The sequence below is a fragment of the Piliocolobus tephrosceles genome, chromosome 15 (assembly GCF_002776525.5).
Source record: "Piliocolobus tephrosceles isolate RC106 chromosome 15, ASM277652v3, whole genome shotgun sequence".
Classification (NCBI taxonomy): Eukaryota; Metazoa; Chordata; class Mammalia; order Primates; family Cercopithecidae; genus Piliocolobus; species Piliocolobus tephrosceles.
Window position 1 is genome coordinate 77,704,269 of NC_045448.1, and position 27,238 is coordinate 77,731,506.

Here is a 27,238-nt window from a genome sequence, read left to right on the forward strand (position 1 = left end):
TCCTAAGATCGCTTTTCAGGGCTTATCTATGTCAGTGATCACATGCAGTCACATGGTTTTAAATGTCATCTATGTCTGATGACACTCAAATGAATGTCTGCAGTCAATAATGAACACCATGTGATCTCTAATTCTGTGTGTGTGTGTGTGTGTGTGTGTGTGTGTGACAGAGGGAGAGAAAGCGCTATGTGTATGTAAATTAATTCGTGGATTATACTTATAAGAAGTAAATTTAGAGATATGCTTATCTGCCTACTTGACATGTCTTCCTGAATATCTATCTTCTCTCCCTTCTTGTCTATAGCAGTTCAGCATCTCAAATCTTTCAGACCCCTAACCCTAACATGACTGTCAACTCCTCTTTCTTCTATGCCTTGCATCGCATTTCTTAGCAAATCAAAACACTTTTTAAAGATATTAAGAATCTGATCTCTGTTCGCCTCCTCCATAGCAACCACCGTTAACTTGGGCCTGGAATTTTGTATTCTGCTCCTAATCAGCCTCTCTACTTCTATCCTTGTGCTTTCCACCCGGCTCTGCAGTAATTTTCCCACACAGGAAGCACAGTGAAACTTTAGAAACTGCAGGGCCTTCATACTTAACCATTCCCTTCCTCTGAAGCAGTTCCCTCAAGTTGTTACGTAAGTAACACTTTTACTTCAAATCCTTGCTCAATTTTCATTTTTTTCAGAGAGGTTAGTCTAATCATCTCAAATAAAATAACAACTCCAAGTCTATTCTATTTCCTCGTTAAGTTTTTGTTTGTTTGTTTTCTTCACAGCATTTACCACTGGACTATTATATATCCATTTTATCACTTATTATCTTTCTCCTTCCACTAGATTTATGAGGTTCATGATAATACCAACTTAGTTTTGTTCACATTGCCATGTGTTAGAGCAGAAATTGGCACAAAGTAGAAGTTCAATATATTTTTCAATAAATAAATAATTGAATAAATAAATAATTGAATAGATGAAAAAACAGCCACACTAATTGGGATCCGTTTTATTCAATTTTAATCCAGTTTTTTCTAAGAGGTGTTCAGTTTTTGCAAAGAAGGATCATTAATTTATGTTTTATAGTCATAAACCCCAGTGCTATTCCTCGGTATGTGCTAAAAGGCTGCATTAGGATCTTCTTTAAGACTTACCTGTTTAATTCTTTTAAACTTTTTCTCATTTATAAACAGCATTTATAGTAATTATGTTTCAATAATGATATGTTTGGAAATGCTGATTCGTTTTACCACCAGTTGTGCCATGTTGATTTCATGGGAGTTTGTAATGTGCAAGGTTTCTTCCTTGCTGGGATCTAATTGCCTATTATACCATACAACATGGTTCTACTAATTGTGCTAAGTAAGAGTGATCTAACCGTGACACATTTTATATTTAATAACTGTGTTTTAACTCCCAATAGAACAGCACACAGGTGATAAGAAAGAAATACCTTTTGGGACAATCACAATCAATTGTAATCTGATGTTTTAAAGTTGAAAAATAGCTGAAAAACAGCAGAAATAATGTTTCTTGGGAGGAATGGCTTCAAACTTCAGCTACAAAGAGAGAAAAATAATTCCAAGGAGCCAATATAGATTGTAATCTATTCAGCATTTAAAACTCATATTTTCTAAACAAGATCATTGTCACATGCATTTATTATTTTAAATGGGCTCTCTCAAGAAAGCATTGAATTCATATTTATGAAGACATTTATAGCACACTAAATGCCAAGTAAAGATTATTTTAAAAATCTTTATCAAAGTCTAACAGCAATGAAAGACATTTTCCATTAGTAGTATAATTAGCTCATAATTATGTAAGCAATAAATGCATAATTAGTTTTTTTACTCTTAATATATTAATATTGTATACAATATTGGCCATGGAGCTGTAAATAATATTGACAAATTAAATCACCGTTCCCTGTGTACCGAATATAAATTGTATTGAAGGAGGAGATATTTCTAAAACATTATTTTAAAAATTCTTCCACCACAAATCTTCAAACATCTCTCCTTGGGGCTCTTAGTTTAGATTATAATTCTCCATATTTGTAGTGAAGTGTGATAATAATCTATGCCATACAAAAGTCAACATAGAGCTAAGATTTGTAATTTTCATTTATACTTCAGTTAATTTCTAATATCAATAGGGCTGTTTTGTTTTACACTATGTATCTGGCTTCTTGTTTGTCTCCTAAAATTTAATAATGTCTTATTAAATGAACTAATAAAAATAATTAACTTATAAAGGAGGAGATGGATTACTTAAATGTTAAATAAAGACTTACACTGCAGATGTTCAGATCATAATAGTTTTATATTTTCCTTACTTTGGGAGCTGTAAGCAAAGGACCAGAATATCTGAGGCTGAAACTATAATACAATCAAGATTTCAAGATTTTTTAATATAAAAGTATGCTTAGTATACCTTTATTATTGATAGTCAAATACCGGAAGAAAACCTGCAAAGGTTCTGTTATGGCAAATAATTATATTAATATTTTTATCTGAAAATAGTGATGTGTAAAGTCAGGATTTCAAAGCATTTTCAAAATTTGGAAAATTTTCATTATAGAATCCATTTTAAATTGTTTAAATTTTAATAAACTACAGAAAAGATATGCAGAACTTAGTGAAATATTATAAGGTAAAATCCTTGTCACCACAAGCCAAGCCGTGAATCAGAATTTTGCCAGCTTTCCAGAAGTCTTGTCCAAGTGTCTCAATTCAATCACAACTTCCTCCTTCCCTGTAAGATTAAATTGCTCTTTTGACATTTATTGCAATCCGTTTCTTCTATGTTTTTCTAGCTTTAATATCAATGTGTACATTCCTAGACATAGGAATGTTTAATCTTGTTCAGTTTTTAAAAACATGATGCCTTTTAAGTTTCTGTTCAATCTGCAGATTTTCTCTCCATCTTCTATTTTCTTACTATTTACGGCCAGAAGCTCTGGGGAAATCTGGATTTCTCACAGTCAGGAGTTTGTTGATTTCATAATCATGGTGCAGTGTTACATATTCCTTTGTCTCCTGTATTTCCTGAAAATAGGCAACTAAATCCAGAGGCTTGTTTTGATTGAGGTTTGATCACTTTGGTTGGGCTGTAGATGTTTTCTTTCTGCAGGAAGTGTATCACGTCTGCCTGTTTATCTTTTGGTGATGTTTGCAATCACTGAAATTTAGTGCCTATATTCAGTAATTTTTTGAGGGTTGCAAAATTATGACATTCTAATAGTCTTTTCACTTATTCTTAGAAATTATTCTATAAAGAGAAGCTTTCATTTATCTACTATTAGTTTACCCAGTGTTACAGCTCATATATAAAACCCAGGATAAAGGCAAGATATTTTCACATTATTTACTAGTTCTCAAGAAAATGAATTGGTTTCCTCTCATTCTGCAAATGTGATTAACTAGGCTTTTAAAAAGTAATCTTTTATATTTATTTATGTATTTATTTATTTTTATTATACTTTAAGTTCTAGGATACATGTGCACAATGTGCAGATTTGTTACATATGTATACATGTGTCATGTTGGTGTGCTGCACCCATTAACTCGTCATTTACATTAGGTATATCTCCTAATGCTATCCTTCCCCTCTCCCCCTACCCCACGACAGGCCCCAGTGTGTGATGTTCGGATTCACATATAGTTCTAAGAAAAAAAAAGAAATCCTGTATATATTTACTCAGGTTCCCCCAATGATAATATCTTGCGAAACTACAGATAAAATTATAACCTGGGCTGCCGCCGTCGCCGTCGCCCCCACCGCCGCCACCGCTACCGAGGCCGAGCGGAGCCGTTAGCGCCGCGCCGCAGCCTCCTGCCGCCCGCCCCGGAGCAGCCCCGGGCCCGCCCGCCCGCGTCCAGATTTTTTAAAAATACAATGTCTAATGGTTATGAAGACCACATGGCCGAAGACTGCAGGGGTGACATTGGGAGAACGAATTTGATCGTCAACTACCTCCCTCAGAACATGACCCAAGATGAGCTGCGCAGCCTATTCAGCAGCATCGGCGAAGTGGAATCTGTAAAACTCATTCGGGATAAAGTAGCAGGACACAGCTTGGGCTATGGCTTTGTGAACTACGTGACCGCAAAGGATGCACAGAGAGCAATCAACACGCTGAACGGCTTGAGGCTCCAGTCAAAAACCATTAAGGTGTCGTATGCTCGCCCGAGCTCAGAGGTCATCAAAGATGCCAACTTGTACATCAGCGGGCTCCCTCGGACCATGACCCAGAAGGACGTAGAGGACATGTTCTCTCGGTTTGGGCGGATCATCAACTCGCGAGTCCTCGTGGATCACACCACAGGTTTGTCCAGACGGGTGGCGTTTATCCGGTTTGACAAACGGTCGGAGGCAGAAGAGGCAATTACCAGTTTCAATGGTCATAAACCCCCAGGTTCCTCTGAGCCCATCACAGTGAAGTTTGCAGCCAACCCCAACCAGAACAAAAACGTGGCACTCCTCTCGCAGCTGTACCACTCGCCAGCGGGATGGTTCAGAGGCCCCGTTCACCACCAGGCGCAGATATTCAGGCTCTTCCCCATGGGCGTCCATCACATGAGCGGTCTCTCTGGCGTCAACGTGCCCGGAAACGCCTCCTCCGGCTGGTGCATTTTCATCTACAACCTGGGGCAGGACGCGGATGAGGGGATCCTCTGGCAGATGTTTGGGCCCTTTGGCGCCGTCACCAATGTGAAAGTGATCCGCGACTTCAACACCAATAAGTGCAAAGGGTTTGGCTTTGTGACCATGACAAACTATGAAGAAGCTGCGATGGCCATAGCCAGCCTGAACGGCTACTGCCTGGGGGACAAGATCTTACAGGTTTCCTTCAAAACCAACAAGTCCCACAAATAACTCGCTCATGCTTTTTTTTTTTTTTTTTTTTTTTGTACGGAATAGATAATTAAGAGTGAAGGAATTGAAACTTTTCTTGTTAGTGTACAACTCATTTTGTGCCAATTTTCACAAGTGTTTGTCTTTGTCTGAATGAGAAGTGAGAAGGTTTTTATACTCTGGGATGCAACCGACATGTTCAAATGTTTGAAATCCCACAATGTTAGACCAATCTTAAGTTTCGAAAGTTATTTCCTTTAAGATATATATTAAACAGAAATCTAAGTAGAACTGCATTGACTAACCAGTCCCTCTGGATGGTGGTGAACCTGAAGCATGCTTTAACCTCTAAGACTGTCTAACACGCGTTTCATTCAATGTCTCCACAGACTGGGTAGCAAAAAAAAATCACCTTTTAGTTTTAGTTTTTAATCTAAAGATGTTAGACAGATGCTGAGTGTGCGTTTTCTCAACTGCTTCAACATTGTAAGCGATGTATGCTTTGGTTGACAGGAAGTTCCTTTTCCAGGCAGGTCCCGTTGCCACCTCCTGCTCACTCAGTCCGGGGCTCTGCCAAGTGGTCCTGGGAATGGCGGTGGGCCCGTCCAGCGTGGGTCACCACTGGGGCCGGGGGCCGCATGCCGGGCGGGCCACCCAGAGAAGGACACAAACTTGTTTCGTAAGCCCAGGCACCAATGGGAATGGACCAAAGAGTTTCAGGGAAACTCCAGTATATTCCAGAGTTAGATCTAAGCTCCAGGCACGCCTGAAGATGTGTTGCTACTCTGACGCCCCGAGTTTCTGTCCACACATTGCATGCACAGCGCCCCACACATTGCATACTGTTGTTCACGATAATTTCTCCCGTTTTCCAGAGCATTTAACATAGCTTGGAGGCGTAAGATAGCTCTGTTTTTTAATAACACAGAAACATTTGAGCATTGTATTTCTCGCATCCCTTCTCGTGAGCGCTTAGACCTTTTTTTATTTTAGTCGGATTTTGTTTTGGAATTTTGCTTTTGTATGAACACTCAGCAGAAAAGTACTTACTTCTTGCCAGTTATCTATTAACCAAAACCTTTGATCTGTAAAGATTAACCCTCAAAGTTCTCTTCATAACCGCCTTGACATTTTGGGTTGTTCTGTTAATTTTCTTTTGCTTTTTTGTGTTTTTTTGTTTGTTTTTACTTTTGCATTTAAGACCATTAAATTTGATTTTGTTTTGCTCGAAAAAAAAAAAAATTATAACCTGGCTGTTGACATTGGTATAGTCAAGAAGCAGCATGTCCATCACTACGAAGGTCCTTCCTGTTTCCCTTTTACAGCCACAGTTACTTTTCTCACATTCCCCACACCTTCATAACCTCAGGCAACATTACGTGTTTATCATTTCTATAATTTTGCTATTTCACTTTTTAAATTAAAATAGTATTTTGCTTTTCTTTTAATATAAACCCAGGAAATAAAAATGATGTAAGGTGTTATAGTTTTGTTATTTCAATAATTTTATAAATATCAAATTATACAATCAGTAACTTTTTGGAATTGACTTTTTTCACTCAGTACAATTCTCTGGACATCTAGCCTGTTGCATGCATCAATAGTCCCTTTTATTTCTTGTGGGGAAAAGAAAGAGATCAGCCTATTACTGTGTCTATATAGAAGGAAGTAGACATAAGAGACTCCATTTAGTTCTGTATTTGAGATGCTGTTAATCTGTGACCCTACCCCCAACTTTGTCCTTGCAAGAGACATGTGCGAAGGTGATTTAAGGTTAAAAGGATATTGGGCTGTGCAGGATGTGTCTTTGTTAAACAAGTACCTGAAAGAAGCTTGATGGTTAAAAATCCTGCCCCTCCCTGGGATTGGAACATCTCTGGGTAAAACCCATTGTGTGCTTTGTTTACTGAGTAAGGAGAAAACCGCCTTTAGGAATAAGGTGGGGGCTTGCTGGAGCAATACTGCTGAAAGGTTTATGGAGATGTCGCATATGCATCTCAAGGCACAGCATTTTCCTTTAAACTTATTCATGTTACAAGGATTTTTGTTCATATGTCTTACTACTGATTTCCTCCCTACAATGATCCTATTTTCTAGCTACTCCCCTATCTTTTAGATGGTAAAGATAATTATCAATAAATACTAAGGGAACAGAGAGGCCGGTGCCAGTGTGGGTCCTCTGAAAACACAGCACTGGTCCCCTGGGTCCCGCTTTTCTTTCTCTATACTTTGTCTCTGTGTCTTTATTCCTTTTCTCAAGTCTCTCGTCCCACCCACCTAACGAGAAGCACCCACAGGTGTGGAGGGGCAGGCCACCCCTTCATTTCTGAGTACACTTTAGGTTATGAACGCACCACAATTTGTTTAGTAATTTACCTGTTGGAGAGCATGTGAGTTGATTTTCGTTTTTAAAAATGTTCCCTAGCTACTAAATACATACTACAATGGCATCTAACAATCATCGAGGGTTTTTGAAACTTTATCCCCTTAGAATTAGATTTTATTAAGCTCTGAGGAGCAGCCTAATGGTTTTCAGATTCCAGACTTCAACCATACCTCTCTACAGTGTTACAGTATCTTACTATCCAAGAATTTGTTTGGATTTTTAATTAATTAAGACGTGGTATTCCCATAGTGATGTGGATGTTACTACATTAAAGCTAAAGAATATTAATTGATAATTTATTCATATGCATGAGTAGCAATGGTTTACCTACTTACAGACATAATGTAGACCACAAAACAGAAACACTGGAGGAAAGCATTATGTTGGAATGAGGGACAAAAGTGAGAAAAAATATTGAAGAGAATATTGTCTTTATGGGAGAAGATAAAAAATAAAATAATTGTAAAATAAATTTTATTTAATTGGATATAGCATTTCTGGTTTTATCTACATTTCTACATAGATATTTTATAATTTCATCGACTAGAGTATTATTATCCTAGTTTAAGGTATTTCTTTCCCCTCGCGGTTGTCTTCAAACACTAGACCATTATAAATTTTTCTGACAAACAAGAGTCTCTTAGAAATTCTACTTTAAGGGTCTTGCTCAGATACCTCATCCTTTACAGAACTGTTGTTGACCAGCCCAGTAAAAGAGGATTTCTATCAATCCGTAGGCTTCCTACAATCCTTACCATTCATTTACTTCTTGACATTCTCTAAATATTTCAGTTTTTCTTTTTGCATGAACATGTCAAATCTCTTAAAATAGTATGTATTCTATGGAATATTGATGCTGTCTCTTTGTATTCTCCTAAGCACTCAATATAGAGACTTTCAAAGAGTAGCTATTTTGGCCTTAGTTAGCTTGGCTCCTGGCTAGTAAGCTGGATATTGCTGAATATCTGAGAGAAAGAAGAGTCTTTTCCAGTTTACTCAATATAATCAATAGTAGTAACTGAAGCAAAAATGTGGTGAGGTATTTTTCATATATAAGCCTCCCAATCCAACTTAGGGATTTCTTAAATTAATCTGCTGATCAAGCAAGACATAGATAATTTATTAACCTAAGGCTGTGAGGGAATTCTCTGAAAGGAAGTGATTGAACCCTACTTAATTCCATAGAAATTGGAGATGACTCAGATGCCTAGCATTCTAGGGATCCCTCTACCAGTTGTTTAGCAATTACCTAACTGTCGCCTCAAAGGGATGGAACTGTGGAATCAATGTTTCCAGTTCCCTCTCACAAATTATGCCATGGAGGCAACTGGATGGGGTTGCACTGCTAGGCTGTAATCATTTAGTTCTCCAGAAGTATAAATGCACTCATATTTTATCCGTTATATATGTCTACATACATAGAGAGAGAGAGAATATGGGCTTCACAGATCCTGGTTTCCCAACAAAGATCATCATCCAATTAAAAGGGAGTTAACATAACTCATACAAAGCACATTAAATACAAAGTTCACAGTTATAATCAAACAATATGACTTCCTGTTATCTTTTGGTGAGTCTTAAATTTATAAGGCACTCAGTCACCACAATCTCTGTGGGTCATTATATTTCTCTCTATAACCATTGCTTAATCCTACCATGCACATAATTGCAAGCATTATACAGCTCCTACATGTTTTGTTTGTCTCTAAATTCTTGGAATATTACTTGCAAACATAAAAAAGTATATGTCCATGTACTTCCTTTGTTGCTGTTTTCTTTATTACTAGATTAACTAAAGAAAAGCCTCACATTTCATTTAACGCGTTGTGTCTTATGCAAAGAGGATGCACAAATATCCATTAAAATGTAGACTCTACGAAGAAATATTTAAAATATATCTTAAAGAGACAATTTGGATAGCTCTATATACTCCCCATTAGACATATTTTGTTTGATTGTTTGTTTATTTGTTTTCAGCTTGGAACATCTACTACCAGAGTTTATCTTTGCATGCAAATGATTATAGATCACAAGTGCTCTCTCAAAGTTAATTTCACAATTTAACTTGGTTTCATATTAATACACTTGGTAGGAAGTACACATTTATCTCTGGTTTACTCGCTTGAGGATTATAGGAGTGAAGTGTTTCTGGAGGAGTACAATGACCAGTAAAACTCTTAGGGAGCACAAGCTCACATTCTTTGCTGAAGTTACACAGAGCCTTGTGTTCCTAGAATAACCTGTATAATTACAGTAAGCAGACTTTCTCCCCATTGATGTGCCCATCTGCTTCTTTTGTAGACCGCTTTTCTTCCTAAATATTGATTGATTAATATCTACTATATTTCCAAGGAAAATCTTTACAGGCTTTTGAGTAGAAAAATTACAAGGACTAATTCAATATCCTTACTATGGTTTTCAATTATTCTTTACAAATCCTTTAAAAAAAGGCAAGGCCATGGTTTAATCACCATATTGCATTAAAAATTCAGCATTTGAAATTTGCCTAATAGATTATTATTTGCTGTGCACAGTCAGGCACAGCTTTGCTATTAGAATTCACTTGACCTTAGGCATCTTAAGCTAACTGCAGTCCTAAAATAGAATCTGCTTTGTTTCGATTTGTTTTGTTTTTCATAAGTTAGCATTACATTTTAATGACTACATTTATTTTAGAAAAATTATAAAGTACTGTTCAGAGTCCATAAAGTAATATTTTAGCATTGTTTATGTCACATGCCCAATACTGACTAGATACAAAATTGTGCACCCCCTTCAGTTGAATTTATTCTATTAGTCTCTCTAGCACTTGTGTGATATTATACGATTTAAACTATGTATGGATAGAACTAAACAGCTAGCATAACAACCTCTTGTCCCCTAGTTTTAGTCTCCTTCTGCCATTTTGCAAAGCCATATTTCAAGAAATTATACTAGAAGTTCAATTAAGAGGTTTTGTGCTTACTCAATTTATCCTGCAACACGATATTGATAGGGGAATCAGTTGGAGAGTTTCTTTCTTATGCTACTGCTCATGGATCTAACCATCTAATGTTGCATTGTATTTCTTTGCACACTTGACTCGCATATTAGACAAAAACAATGTGTGAGTTTAGAGACCAAATTACACTTGTGGCATTGCTCCTATTATATAGTGGGTTTTTAAAAATCTATAAAATAAGCCAGACAGCAATTGCAATACTAAACGTCCAGTAAAAGTCAATAGACCTCTAAAACCCCATTTGGTTCATAAGAAAATGGAACAAGGCTAACTATATTTACCATATAAAAGTGAGTGGAATTAATTTAAAAAATAAATTGATCAAAGTATTTATTTATTTAAATAAAAAAGGGAAGTAGTTAATTTATAAAATAAGAAAAAATAAGATATTACATATCTAAGTTTTAATAGATTTGCCATCTTATAAAAAGGGGATCACAAAATAGCTTCTAAGGGTGAAAAAGTAGGGGCAGCTTAATCTTTTCTTAGATACATACTATAAGTCTGAGTCGGGGACATATGGTGAAGTGAGTCCAAAACATCTTTCAAATGTTTTTAAAATTATGTCTTTTTTTTAATGCAGGCAAATCAGATGAAAATATGAACAGAGATACAGTGATATTTGTTTTAATCAAGCTGTGTTTAAAAAAAAATTAATGTCAGTTCCCTCAGAGTCAAGGATATAGGTGTCTGTTAGTAATCTGTCATCATGAACATTTCGTTAAATTTTAGAGGTCACATTTAGGACTAGCAGTAAGAAGCAATTTTAAAGTTAAATGATGTTTGGATTTATGTAAAACAAACACCTCCCCAATCTGTTCCATTTGTTAGGAAACTATCCTATTTTACAATGATGAAAAAAGTGTAATTTTTATATCATATCAAATATTAATAATTTAATACTATCTTGTGTTTATTTGCATATACAGATTCGATTCTTACATTAGAACTCCCTTTTTTCATGTTAGTCCTTTCCAAGAAATATTATTCGATTCTTTAAATTTTTCTCTTAGTCTTTATATAAAGCCAAAAATGATTACAAAATAATTAGGACAACATTGCGCTCACAATGGAGATTATCTTTAAACTATTTTAATAGAACAACATTGCAAAAGGAATAAAGCTCAACTTAGTAATTTTCTCACTAGGTACTATTAATAAAATATTTTAAAAATAATTATTTCTTAGCTGTTAATTACTTAAAATTACAATAAACTGTATAATCAAAAGTATGTGGATTTATTTGCGACATATTGGCTAAATCAAGTTATCTTGATGCATGCTGTAGCATTATAAGACAGGTGGACAGGCAGCAAAGTATAATAAAAACTGTCATCTGATTAGTGCTACCATGGATTTCATTGTAGTCCAAATCCATGAATCCATATAAAACTATAGAGATTTTCCATGTTTTTCCATTTAGTTAAATACTAATTAAAATATAATTGTTCTTCCCTTAAGACATATATTGAACCTCCTTATGTTTTATTATATATATATATATATAAAATCATGATGTATGCAAATTACAGCTCATCATTTGCTAAATGCTTGCACAGATTTTGACAAATGGTGCACATGTAATAACTAAAAATAAACAGTTCTTGTTTAATCTACTGAAACAAAATGAAGCTTGAATAAGGTCATATCTTATGAAGCTGAAAGAGATTGTCAAATTGATAAATTTCAACAAAGTCTCAGTAAATTTAGTAAAGAGAAAGAGAGAAACAAGATCATCAAGCTTGTATTTTGATAGCTCTACTCAGAAGTGCTAGTAAACAGTAGGCTTCTCAGTAGAGCAAAATACTGTGGAGCCTTTGCATATGGCAGTTGCAAAGGTTTATTTACTCAAATACAGAGCCATATACATTTTCCAATATACAAGGCAGAAAAAGTGACATATATATTGGACTAATAATGGGTTTAGGGGAGCAAATGAAGAGATTTGGAAACGAACCGGTCCAATAATGTTTATAGCCCCGGAGAAAATAAACTGTTAGTCCATTCTTTTCCATGTTATTTTAAGTTTTCTTTTGTTTTTCATTGACACACAAAAATTATACATATTGATGAGGTAAGGTGTATTGTTTTAATATATGTATACATTGTGTAATTATCAAATTAGTATAAATAGTATATCATCTCAAGCATTCATTTCTTTATGAGATCATTCAAAATCCTCCCTTGCAGCTATTTTGAAATATACATCATTATAGTCATCCTATTGTGCACAGAACACCAGAACTTCTTTCTCCTATCTAACTGTAACTTTGTACTCATCAACCAACCGCTCCCCACACCCTTCCTCCTTATACTTTCCAGCTTCTGGTAACTAGTCTCCTACTTTCTACTTTTGTTAGATCAACCTTAGATTATACCTACGAGTGAGATCAGGCACTATTTGTCATTCTGTGCTTGTCTTGCTTCATTTAATATAATATTATTTGGGTTCATCCATGTTGTTGTAAATGACAGGATTTCATTCTTTCTTTCTTTCTTTCTTTTTTTTTTTTTGAGACGGAGTCTCGCTCTGTCGCCCAGGCTGGAGTGCAGTGGCCAGATCGCAGCTCACTGCAAGCTCCGCCTCCCGGGTTTAGGCCATTCTCCTGCCTCAGCCTCCCGAGTAGCTGGGACTACAGGCGCCCGCCATCTCGCCCGGCTAGTTTTTTGTATTTTTTTTTTTTTAGTAGAGACGGGGTTTCACCCTGTTAGCCACGATGCTCTCGATCTCCTGACCTCGTGATCCGCCCGTCTCGGCCTCCCAAAGTGCTGGGATTACAGGCTTCAGCCACCGCGCCCGGCCGGATTTCATTCTTTCTTATGGCCAAATAGTATTTACTGTGTATATATACCACATTTGTAAAACCCATTCTTTTGTTAATTGATAGACACTTAGGTTGATTTTATAAGTGAATAGTGTTGCAATAGACATGGGAGTACAGGTGTCTCTTCAACATCTTGATATCCTTTCCTTTGGACATATACCTACTAGTGAGACAGCCAGATCATATGGTAGTTTTGAAATTTTAAGGAACCTCTATATTGTTTTCCATAGTGACTGTACTAATTTGCATTCCCACCAACAATGTATAAGAATTTGCCCTTCTCCACATCCTCATGAACATTTTTTTTATTTTTTGTCCTTTTTAGCCGTTCTAGTTAGGGTGAGATGCTGTCTCATTTGATTTACATTTCTCTGATGATTAGTGATGTTGATCACTTTTTCCATACACATGTTGGCCATTTCTATGTCTTTTTTTTTTGAGAAGTATCTATTCACACCTTTTACCCATTTTTAAATCAGTTTTCTTTTTGCTAGTGAATTGTTTGAGTTTTTAATATTAGGTCGGTGCAAAAATCATTGCGGTTTGTTCAATTGAAAGTAATGGCAAAAACTGCAATGACTTTTGCACCGACCTAATATATTCTGGATATTGAAACAATTCTATAATTTGTATGGAAACACAAAAAACCTGAATAAAGAGACAATCATCTGAATCCACTTTATACTCATATTGAGACTAAGGAGGTGTTCCAAATTTAAAAAACAAGAAAGAATAAATAAATATAATAATCGAATGCAATGTGTAATTCAATATATTTTAATTAAAAATGTTTAATATGTGAAGAAGAGTATTTCTTGAACAACTGACAAATTCTGAATAAGGTCTGTGGTTTTAGACAATAGTATTATATCACTCTTAATTTCCCGATTTTTAGAATTACACTAAGAACATATATAAGAAGGTCCTTGTTTTTTAAGAAATATATACTGACATATTTAGGGGTAAGTGGACATTATTTTCCCAAGCTACTCTCATAGTTAAGAAGAAATAGAAAGAAATGAACACAGCAGTATGATAAAATATTAACACTGAAAAATTACAGTGAAGGGTTCATGGGAATCCTGTGTTCAATGTTACGCTTTTCTGTACATCTGTGCAAATTACGCAAAAATAACAAGTTAATTTTTAAAAAGTTATTCATGAGATTATCTCTATTATAAAATTTACTTTGATGTATGAAACATAGTATCCACTTAATATTGAATATTATAGGTACTCAACCAAACTAGAATTATAGCAAGACTGTAGTTTGTGTATAACACAGTCTAGAATTAAAATATGGGGTCTATTTTTGTACAGGTATAAAATAGAAGTCCTTTTTTATTGTGTAGAAAATACATGAAGTAAAATTAATTTCATGCCGTTCTTATGATGATATGTAAATTATTTATGTGAACATTGTGTAATTTAATATTACTAACGAAGTGTTTCTAAACCTATCTTCACCAAGAACATTTACAATGCTAGAATTGTGATGGTGTAGTAATAGCACTTGTAACCTCAAGGACCTAAGGCTCCTTTTGACCCCCACAGTCAGCTTTCTGACCTCTCTCACTCTTCTTTGACACAGTCTTTGGAATGGGCCATAGTGATCGAGGATAAGGCTTTTTCTGTGCCAAGCAAATGGATTAAAGCTAAATCTAGAGTTAGTGGGGTGAAGAGACGGGGTTGGGTAGATGGTGGGGGTTTCTTAGGCTCTGTCTTTGTTTCTCAATATATGCTGAGCCTCGTGAGATTTACTCAGGCCTAGGAAACCTTCTCCATGGTTTTGTTAGGCCTACCCTGCCCTTGGACTTATGAAGTAAGCCTTAATCTACTGATTTTCTCATTCCTTTATTTATTTATTTATTTATTTATTTATTTATTTATTTTTTATTGAGAGGTAGTAGACTGTAGTGTAGTGGCAGGATGTCAGCTCACTGCAAGCTCCACCTCCCGGGTTCGCGCCATTCTCCTGCCTCAGCCTCTCCGAGCAGCTGGGACTACAGGCGCCCGCCACCTCGCCCGGCTAATTTTTTTGTATTTTGTAGTAGAGACGAGTTTCACCGTGTTAGCCAGGATGGTCTCGATCTCCTGACCTCGTGATCCGCCCGCCTCGGCCTCCTAAAGTGGGATTACAGGCGTGAGCCACCGTGCCCAGCCGATTTTCTCATTCTTTCCTGTTTTGTCTTTTGTACTTAGCTTTCATTGTTATTGCTGTATACGTGGATGTGGTTCTGTGGGGGAAAACGGGCTACTTCATCTATTTGGATTGTAGGTCAGAAGTTGCCTCTAGTCTACCCATTCAAGCTTGGAGTTAATGTTCCAAATAACAATTGACTTTCTTCAGTGTGCTTAAATTTTCTCCACTACAGTTCAGAAGAGAATAGAAAAAGAGGATTTGGGCATTGTCTTCGCAACTGTATTGTCCTCCAGCTATAACACAGAATAAAATATCGCAACAAAGAGCACTTCTGACAAATTTCTGGTTCCCTGAAGGGACTTCCTGTAATGCTTGCATAAGCATGCCTAAAGATGCCTAAACGGATGTCATTGTGTTCAATTTATGTAGTCTATTGAAACTGAATTTAAGTTATAATCAACAATGACATTGCAAGAGAGAAGAGAGAGAGAGTTAAGCAAGTGCTGTCTTATTCGAAAGGCATAATATGGAAACATTTAATCATACTAGAAAATTATCATATAAATGTGTAGATTACAGCCAAACTTTATGAAGGATGATGAATCAGGACTAGTCTAATGATTCTATAATCTGGCAGAATTCCTCTTGCAAATATCCTTCATGTTAAAACGATGAAGGATTTCTACTGGAATAATAACTAACGAATGTAAAGCTTTATATGTCAGGTAAAAAAAATAAATTACAGTGTCTTACAATTAAAATAGCAAAATGGTCACTTTTGCAGCCCACAAACAGGTAAAAACATTTTTTTGACCCGCATACTAGAATAGCATATATTCCAAGTAATGAAATGACAGTTTAGTTATTCCAGGGTGTGCGATGCTCCCATAGGGAGGATTTTCTCATTTCCTCCTTCATTTCTGTTTTCTTCCTCATTTTCTTCCAAATAAAAATAAATAAAGACAAAAAATATAATGTCTTAGATCTTCTGAGAAATGACCTGGAATTATTTAAATGACTGCTGTTGGTATTAGAATGTTACATAGTCCTCCCAATACAAGAATACATTGCAGAGGACATACTGTACTTCATACCTGAGTACCCTGAACACTTTAGAATATAAAGTATATACAATTTTAAAGGTAATATTATTTTAATAAAATTAAACATACACTACTTAAAATAGGTCAACTAAAGATTATCTGTAAAATATTATGCTTGAAATGTTTCTTCAACACTCTGCCAATTACATCAAACGGTCCAAACATTACTTTCTACAGAAGCTCAAAAATGCTAACTTCTATCCTATTCTCTCTGGAAAGAGAGATATACTAAAAGAGGAAATCCGTATAGCTCTGAAAGCTGACATTCAAAATGTTTCTTATAATAATGTATTTTTCTAAACAAATGCAGATCTTAGTCAAGGGTGTGTGTGTGTGTGTGCGCGCACAAAAGGGAAGATTTCGTGGGAGTGAACGCTAGTTTATTTGATTTTTTTTGGCTATACATATACACGCATATATGCTGATCTATATACACACAAACATATACAAACACACATACACATATACACACATTATTACAAAATATATATATACACAATACATTTATGTACATGTCTCATTTGTGCCACATATATATATATATATACACAGACATGTATACATATCTACACATACATATGTATATACACAGGTGTATAAATATATGTGAATGTGTGTGTGAATATATATGTAGATGGCACAAATGAGATTTATATAAACATACACAGACAAATGTACACATATACATATATATGTGTATGTAGATAGGTGTGTGTGTGTGTGTGTGCATGTGGCACAAATGAGACATATATCTGGGTAGTGAGAATGGTGTAGCTATGATAATAATTGGTTACCAACTACTTAATATGTGATGTACCTGCCTTTTAAATATGTGAAAATAAATTGTCTTTACATAAAGAGATAATATGTTATTTTTAACAGAATATACAAATGAAGTGAGAAATGTTTACCCAGCACAAATCTAGTAAATCTACATGGAGAGGTAGGGATTGAACACAGAAATGTGTGAATCTAAAGTCAGCATTCTTACTTTTTAAACGTTTGTTACAAAACTTTTCAAATCTCACAAAAAAGAGGAGAAAAATCTCACAACAAATTCCCATGTGCCTATCACTCAGTTTTAACAATTGTCAAGATGTTTCCTCATTTTATCTATTATTTATTTTTGTTTTATTTATCAGCTGAAGTATTATGAAACTGATTCAAGGTATCATGTCATTTCCCATGCAAATTCCATCATTATTCACCTTTTAAAACAAATATGGAGCTACTTTATGCCTAAAACAAAATTGACTTTAATATGGTTTGGCTGTGTCCCCACCCAAATCTCATCTTGAATTCTCATGTGTTGTGAGAGGGACCCAGTGGGAGGTAATTGAATCATGAGGGCAGGTGTTTCCTGCTGTTCTCATGATAGTAAGTAAGTCTCACAAGATCTGATAGTTTTTATAAGGAGGAGTTTTCCTGCACAAGCTCTCTCTTTGCTTGCTGCCATCCATGTAAGATGTGCCTTGCTCCTCTTTGCCTTCCACCAGGATTGTGAGTCTTCCCCAGCCACATGGAACTGTAAGTCCAGTTGAATCTCTTTCTTTTGTAAATTGTCCAGTCTTGGGTATGTGTTTATCAGCAGCGTGAAAATAGACAAACATAGCATTTTTTTTTTTGCTATCATCTGATATCCATCCCATAATCATTTTTTTATGATAGTTTCCTGAAATAGTTTTTACACTTGGTTTGAACAAAGATCCAATCCATACATTACATTTGGTCGTTATATCTTTAAGAGGTACATTTAACGTAGAACAATTTCCTTCCTTTTTCTTGGAATTGTATTAACTTGCTGGAGAAACTGAATTCATTGTCTTATAGAACATTCCACATTCTGGATTTGAACGTTTGGTTCTTTTTAGTGTCATCTAAGTGGTTCTTCTCTTATATTACCTGCACGGGGAGCTAGAGCTCACATCTTGGTTTAATTACAGCTCAACTATTTATATGAAAATACTTCATAGGTGATCTTAGGTGTTGTTTACTGCATTAGAGCCAGCTCCAGATGCCTAAAAGAATGGGTACTTAATTTTAAAATGCAGGCTGTTTCCTTCCAGGCAGATTTCACTCCTTCACACTAGTCTGTGAACTCCTTCTCTGGGGACAATTTTTAACACACGGCCAACCAAAGTGCAAAATGTGCAATAGGCAGATTTATTTTCTAGGAAAATAGTTACCCATCTTTGGGAACTGGAATTTTAGTGTCAGCCACTATGCTCTATCACTCCACTGAATTGTACATTTGAAAATAATCTGATATCCAATTGCCACAGAATATTGGCAGACAGTCTCAATGATGATGTCCCTGGAGGAGCCTTTGGCAGAATGACTAGAGTATATACTATTCAGCAGAGAAACATCTATGTGTCTGACACATGCACCCTCAATGCTGCAGTGTAGAGATTCATTTTACTCAGAAGAAGCAATTGCCTCATTCACACTATGGAAAATAGTAGAAAATAAGATTCGAAAATTTTGAAAGCATAGGGAAAAATACAGAAGGAGGTCTGTCCCATAGTACAGTCATGCATGTATATCTGTGCCCATCTCTAACACTCACACAAACACACACACACACACACACAATTTTTGTCATCCAGAAAAAGACAGAATGACTTGGAAGAGTTTCAAGTATTCACAATGCATTTATCATCAAAGCAAATGAAATGACTTGGTTGGATAAAAGAAAGGGAAGCAGAAGCCTGATACTTAGAAATGCAACTATTTTGATTGCTAACTTGTTCTGCATGAGGAAATCCTGCTCCTCTCTGGGAGAAAATGTCCAAGAATAAAGATACATTTTGCTATAATTTGGTAGTTACAATGCCTTTACTGGTTCAGGAACATGTTACATATCAGTTTGGAAGAAACCTTTACCAGAAATCATTGTTCTGGGCACGCCGACTATATCTTGGCACACTTTTAGGAAAGTATTTGTTTTTGCTTTGGTTTCAAACATAACATTGATTTAAATTAGGTGAGTGCATTGCTAAATGATCTGAGCCTTACTTACTCAGTCATTTCAGGCACAGCTTATTGTTGTGTCTATTGTTATTAGTTCTCTTTCTTTTTTTTCACAGCCATTCCTCTGCAGAATCCTTAAGGAAGGTAAGTGCTGGCAGAGGAGTTAAAAGCGTGCTGTATTAATTTGCCAGGGCTGCAGGCTGAGTGGCTTAAATAACAAATATTTATTGTTAGACTTGTGAAGGCTAAAACTCCAAGATCTAGGTTTCTGGAGAGTTGGTTCTTTCTGAGAGCTGTGAGGAAGAAGCTGTTCTATGCCTCTCCCTGTACTTCTGGTGGTTTGCTAGCTAGCAATCTTTGGCATTTATTGGGTTGTAGACACATCACCCCAATCTTTGCCTTCATCTTCACATGATGTTCTCCCCGTGAGTTTCTGTTCCTAATCTTCCCATTTTATAAAGACACAGTCATATTGGATTAATGGTCTACCCTACTCCAGTGTCACTTCATTTTATCTTAACATATTACATCTGCAATGACTCTATTTCCAAATCAATTCACATTCTGAGGAACTGGGGATTGGGATTTTATCATCTGAATTTTAGAGGAACAAATTTCAACTCATAACACACAATAAACCAATCATACTTGGATGATAAACTATTAGGGTTTATGAACCTCAGCATTATTGACATTTTGGGCATACTTATTCTTTGTCAAGTTCGGGGTTGAGGTCCAGGCTGTCTTGTGCATTGTAGGATGTTTAGCAGCATCCCTTTCCTTTGTCTACAAGATGCCAGTAGCACTCCCACCCCCAGTCATGACAGTCAAAAATGGCCCCAGGCTTTGCCAAATGTTCCCTGGAAGGCAAGCTATCACTAACTGAGAAACAAAGAATGATTAGATAGCTTTCAAGTTATTTCTATATAACCATAGCGACAAACAAACAAACAAAAATACAAGCTAACTCTTGTTATTTCCAGAGGAATAGCAGTGAAGTTAGAGTTAACTTTTTCAAATAATGCTCATTTGTGTTTTTGTTAAATAAAGTGATTATTTTTATATCTAGATACAAAGATATTTTGATACAAAGCATATCTCTTGATTTTCTCATCTTATATTTCTCTGCATTTTTATTTTGCTATGTCATGAAAATAAAGTCAAATGCAGACAATGGAAGATATTATGTTAGGGAAAAAATAAAGTAGCATGTGCTTCTGCTTATACACAAAATAATCATGATTTTATAATGATATATATGCATGTATGTATGATTGTATATGTGTGCATGTGTGTGTAATGGTACGTTCAGAATGGTCAGCTGAAGTATTGGCATGAAAAATTATTTTTATGCTAAGTGAAACAAGAGAAGTGGACCCATACGTGCATTTAGGTGTTATAATAAAGTTTTAGCATGAATTATTTGGCATTAAAAAGTATGTGAACAGCCATCATAGATCAACTTTTATAAATAAGCAATAAAGTCAGTTTGTGTTACAGCTTCTTAATATAACTTTCTTAATCTTGAAAATTCAACCGGAGAATTTCTGTATGCATATGATTAAAACCATGCTGGAAAAGAGTTCTAAATAAAAGTTCTATTGACTTGAATTTTTAAAAATCACTATTTTGTATACATTTACTTTTGAAACCTTTATTCTCCAGCTTGAATTTTTCTTCTTATTATTTTTAATACATACACAATAATTATATGTTTTTTATGGGCATAGTGTGATATTTTGATACATGTATACCATATGTAATTATCAATTCAGGGTAATTAGCATACCTATCTTCTCAAACATTTATTGTTTCTTTGTGTTGAGAACACTTGAAGTCCATTCTTCTACTATTTGAAAATGTACATAAATTGTTTATCCTAAACACTCTATAGTGCTATAGAACACTAGAATTTGTCCTTCCAATACAGTTGTAATTTAGTATACTTTAACCAACCTCTGGCTATCCCTATCTCTCCACTCTCCTATCCACCTTTTAATAACCACTATTCTACTCTCTATTACTAGAAAATCAGCTTTTTAGTTTCCACATACTAGTGAGAAAACACAATATTTATCTTTCTGTGCCTGACTTATTTCATTTAATATATCTGAGCTCATCCATATTGCTGTGAATGACAGTTTGTCATTTTTTTAACTAAATAATATTTCATAGCATATATATATATACACACACACATATATACACACCACATTTTCTTTATCCATTCATCTGTTGATAGGCAACTTTGGTTCATTCCTTATCTCTGCTATTGTGAATAAGGCTACAAAAAACATAAGAATGCATATATCTATTTGACATACTGATTTCTTTTCTTTTTGATATATATCCAGTAGTGGGATTGCTGGATCATTCTTAATTGTTTGAGGAACCTCCATACTGCTTTCTATAATGGCTGTGCTAATTTACATTCCAACAATAGTGTGTAAGTGTACTTCTGAGCCTCGCCAGCATTTGTTAATTTTTGTCTTTTTAATAGTAGCTATTCTAGCTAGAGTGAGATGATATCTCATTCTGGTTTTGACTTTTATTTCACTCATGATTATTGATATTGAGTGTTTTTGAGACACCTGTTGACCATTTATATGTCTTCTATTAGGAAATGTCCTCTCACCTTATTTGCCCATTTTTAAATTAAATTATTTAATTTTTTTGTTGTTGAATTGCTTGAGTTTCTTATTTATTATTAATATTAATCCCTTATCAGATGAATAGTATGCAAATACTTCCTCTCATTCTGCAGGTTGTCTCTTTACTCTGTTTCTTGTTTTCTTTGCTGTGCAGAAGCTGTTTAGTTTGATATAATCCCATTTGTCTATTTTCGTTTTTGTTGACTGTGCTTTTTGAGATCTTGTTCATGAAATCTTTGCCCAGACCAATGTTCTTTATTGTTTCCTCTCTATATATATATTTTGCTTGGTAAACCTCTGTTTATTTTAGACATTATTTAAAAAGAAGTGAAATGACTAAAGTTGAGAAATTCAATAGCTAGAAAGGCAATATTCCTTTTTTGATAATAAAGAATGGTCTCCGTAATATATTCTAACTTATGAGCACTTACCCTTTGGAGCAGAGGTCGAAAACAGTACCCAGCAGGATTCTAGTTTGTAGATGTGATTTGTTAGAACCAAGTCTTTTTTTTTTTTGCTTTGATTTTAATTCATTCTAAGCAATACAATCAGGGAATATTATGTAAAAATCTGGGATTCTGGCATTTCTTGTGAAATCAGCAGATCTGGGATCCTTAACCTCATATTCCTGCATGGCAACCATGAGCTGGAGGTAATAGGCTGCTACCACTTTTGGATGGCCACTGGTTCCAACATTGCCAATTCTCTGCTTGACGTCTAATGCCAGGTGCTGTTTATAATTGTGGGGGTTTTGTTTGTTTTAATTTAGCCCAATTCCTTCAACTATATTACCCTATAAATAGCATATAAATTTACCATCTGGACTTGAAGACTGAATCTATGGAATCTAAAGATCCAGGTGTCAGAATACTTCTATAAGGAATTAGGACAATAAAGACACAATATTGTTATGAAGACCAAGAATCTGAACCTGCAACAGTCTGTGCATTCAAGCATTTTACAGAAGTTATTGCCAGTAACTGCTTGAAACTCTTAGAAATGAACTAGGTTTCTGATCTAAACAAATATCTGAATATTGCAAAATACATATTTTACCTACTTCTTTTTGCTAGCTGTGTACTCTTGGCATTACTTAACCTCTCCAAACCACTCTTTCTACTTCTGTAAAATGGAAAAGTAATTTTATTTATTTAATAGGTTTGAGTATTAGATAAGTAAATACACTTTAACTTCTTGAAATTATCATTGTCAGAGTAAGAACTTCTCAAATATTATTAATCAGTACTCTTATTACAAATATTTTGATAATTCAATCACATACACTCTAAGTTATCATGACAATGTCTTATATTCTCAGATGATTTGAAAAATGGGTAATTTCGTGTATCTAGGTAAACCAGATCCTTAAAACCTTTTTTTAAAAATAGATAACACTCTGCCTTAGAGCAATGGTTCTTCATTCTGGGCAGTCTTGCTCTCCATGGGATATTTGGTAATGTCTGCAGATATTTTTGATAGTTAGAATATGGAGGGGCTGCTATTGTCACCTAGTGGGCAAAGACCAGGGGTGCTGCTAAACATCCTATGTGCACGGAAAACAGCCTCACACAACAAAGAATTACCCAGTTCTAAATGTTGGCAGTGCAAGTTTCAGAAACCCTTCGCTACAGATATTTACCATGAGAAACTAAGGGCTTATTGTTAGGAGAGTGGGAAAAAAGATACTCATAAAAGCAGGATCTGTTTAGGGAAAGGCTAAATAAGAGCAAAAGAATTGTTTTCATTTGTACTATGCACTCCCTAAAGAAGTTCTCATTGTCAAATGAATTAAGTGCTCTTGTCTGGACCACAGACGTTTGACTTTCAAAAGAAAGCTTTTAGAATTAAGAAAAAAAATCCATCATTTTAATACCTAAGACTGAGTGACTGAAGCCAAAGTAAATGAATACCACTAGTAAATCACTAGCCATGTGTGTGAGTGTGCTCCTAAAATTAATACATGTAATGTCAGGGTCTGAAATTATTTGCGATACTTTTCCTCTGGGACAGATAGTACGGCAAAATTTTAAAAGTCCCTAGACATCTGTAAAACCAGCTTTTGTGTAGGGCTGTCATCTGTTAGTATTAACTATTTACATAAAGACAAAATTAATTATCCAATTTGCAATTTCAGCACCTGAATAAAGACTTTTTTTCATTCTGTTTCACCTTGTCAAATAGGAAACTGAAAATAGTGGATGATTTTCATGGCAGTGGAAGCATCTATGTAAATCAACCATCCATTTCATTCTACTATGCTACTATCTTTTGACATGCAATTGTTTCTTGGGTCTTAAATGCTTTCATTTCCATTTTATCCTTGAGATCCAGCAGTAATTTATACATATCTTTAAAAAATTATTTTATTTATAAATGAGACGTTGATTGTCTGAAGACATTTTGACCTTTGACCATGAGAGGGATCAGTAAAGGAAAATAACAAAGGAATACAGAAGGATTCCTGGGAAAAGGAATGGGGAAAAAAAAAAAATACAGTTACATCTCCCCCCCCCCCCCCTTTTTTTTTTCTTTTTTTGACAGAGTTTTGCTCTTTGCTATTGTTGCCCAGGCTGGAGTACACTGCACTGCATGATCTCAGCTCACTGCAACCTCTGGCTCCCAGATTCAAGCCATTCTCCTGCCTCAATCTCCCGGGTAGCTGGGATTGCAGGCATCTGCCACCACACCCAGCTAATTTTTTGTACTTTTAGCAGAGACTGGTTTCATCATGTTGGCAATGCTGCTCTGGAACTCCTGACTTCAGGTGATCCACCCACCTCGGCCTCCCAAAGTGCTGGGATTGCAGGTGTGAGCCACTGTGCCTGGTCAACATCTCCCTTTTTACAAAAGAGATAATCAAATATGTAAAAGTGACCATTAAAGGCCACGTTACTCATCCAATAAGTTAAAGTCTCCTCCCATCTTTCACCTGGTATTTTTTTTACTGATCTGAAGGAAGAAGTCATACCATACCATATTTTATAATAATAGGTTAGAATCTATATAACAGGTTTTATTATAACATTTTATAAGCATTGCTTTTCTACTCTATTATTACAAAAGGTGTGTGTGTGTGTGTAGGGATGTGCGTGTGTGTGTGCAAGTATCCTCGTGAAAGTTTCTATTAATTTTCATTTTAATTATTTTCTTACAATACTAAGGATGCTGACACAGTGTTTTGTTTTTTTTTTTAAGTGAAAAATGTGTTTGATGTAAAACTCAGCCTCATTGATTTTCTTCAGGGCATATACAATGGAATAGCTTTCCATTTGAATTCACGAATATAATAAGGTTTTAGGCCCATTCAATAATTCTTGAAAAGGAGCTAGGAATCCTAGGATAAAGGTTAAAAAAAAAAAAAAAAAAAAAAAAAAACACTATCAAATGAAAAGAAAGGGATATTTTACTAAAATAGTTTAGGTAAAATGGAAAGCAACTGTGTGGAATTTGAGAGTGCAAAGAAGTGAGTCCTTGGTGATAACTACAACCTTACTGGTTTAAAGAAACTATAACTAGTAGACAAAATGCAAATTTATCACTAAGGCAGAATTCAGATACAGGAGAAATGCTGTTACAGGAAATTTTACTTTCATTTGTAGATATGACAACATTCTCCTACATCTCCATGACTGATCACTGCAAATACTTAAATCCAAATAAGATATTCATACATTTAAATACTAAACAAAATTTAATAGTTTAATAAGACAACAATGCAGGGATGGTGGAGCGGAAAATAAGTGGAGGAACTAAGGTTCAATATGAAGCATAGTAGAACAAAGTATTTAAAAATCAATATATGTTATCAGGAACTAATAATAACAGATCTGTGGAAATGGATAATAGAAAGACAATTGTAGGCCTAGGACTCTCAATTTTTAAAGACTACATTTAAAGTTTGCTTTGTGTTTTCTGAAGATTTATTCCAGGCCTAAAATGATTGCTTACAGCTGACAGCTTGCTAGTCTCCCAGTGATTTCAATAATTATCTCTATTGAGTTAGGGTATTGATCTGTAGCTGCTAGCCATTTCAAAAGTCCCCTTTTATCTGCTAGAGGTAATAGAATTAATGAGTCTCTTTGCCAAACATAAAAGGAACATTGGGTACACAATTAGGTCACAATATGAAACTGAAAAAAAAGTAAGGGAAAATTAAATTGAAATGTTGAGCTAAAAGAAATTTATATAAAATATCTTCCCATTTAATGTGTTTGTGAAATATAGGTATCTTACTAAGACAATGGCTAAAGGAAATCAAATGAACTGACTAGAGAATCTTCAAATAATATGTATTGATGTGAGTGGTAGATAATTCAAACTTACGTGATTTTGAGTTAGAAATGTCCTTAGTGACTTAAAAATAAAACTTTCAATGGAAAGTATTGTATGATAAGTTTTAGAGTTCTGACTCAAGTCAGGATGCCTAAAATGAAATCTGGCTTTGAATAGTTTCTAGTTCTGAGACATTGTCTCAAATTTTTTGTCTGAGACACGGGGAAACCATAGTAGCAATCTCAAGGAGCTGTTCTGAGGTGTCAATAAGGGGGCAGGTCAGAGAGATGGTGCCTTGGGAGAGGATGCCTATAGAGACTGTGGAAGCTTCTAGCCAAATATGCAAATGTTTAGAAGCCACAAGTAATGGTTTCCAGCAAACTCTTCAAAAACAAATTGGTTGAAAATTACGTTGTACATTGTTCAAAACTACAAATGAATAAAATGTAAATACGTCCAATTGCTAACTTTAAAACTGTTTTCCAGCAGCAGTCACTCTTGTTTCCAAATAACAAGAGGGAAGATGCTAGACAAATACTTCTCCACAATAAAAAAAGTATGCACTTATTTGCTTCACTTGGCATTTTGTGAGAGACTTTATCAAAGCTATTTAATTCAATAAGTAATGAAAATACTGTGCAGGGTAAATGGAGTAAACATAGCTAAATAGCTAGGATAGGTACAAGCCAGAGAAAAATTCCCAAACTGGATTATTTCTCATTAATTTGACACTCCCAATAAGTACAGACATTATTATGGCCTTCGGCTTAATGACACCCATTTATAATTAGTAAGAGCCACCTGCTTAGTTTCAAGAATCATGGTTTATAAAAGTAGGAAGGGTACCACAGGCTGACCTCTGTTTTTAAAAGTAGAAACAATCAGGTTGCTATTTATTTAGTTTGAGTAATTGCTGTTTTTAAAAGTAAAGCAGGCATCAATGACTGGAAAAATTGCAAAATCAGTGACTGGAAAAATTCATTTTTGACCAATTTATCATTTCAACAAGTTTGTTTTTGACTTAT

General features: G+C 35.1%; 1 protein-coding gene and 1 pseudogene across 4 annotated transcripts in view; one reads left to right on the plus strand and one right to left on the minus strand.

Moving 5' to 3' along the window:
- The window catches only part of LRRTM4 (leucine rich repeat transmembrane neuronal 4), a 774,590-nt gene that overhangs the window by 280,944 nt on the left and 466,408 nt on the right, over positions 1 to 27,238 (minus strand). The window lies entirely within an intron of this gene.
- Positions 3,763 to 5,899, plus strand: LOC111523433 (annotated as a pseudogene). The gene has a single exon (XR_002725523.2). The product of XR_002725523.2 is annotated as an ELAV-like protein 1 pseudogene (transcript).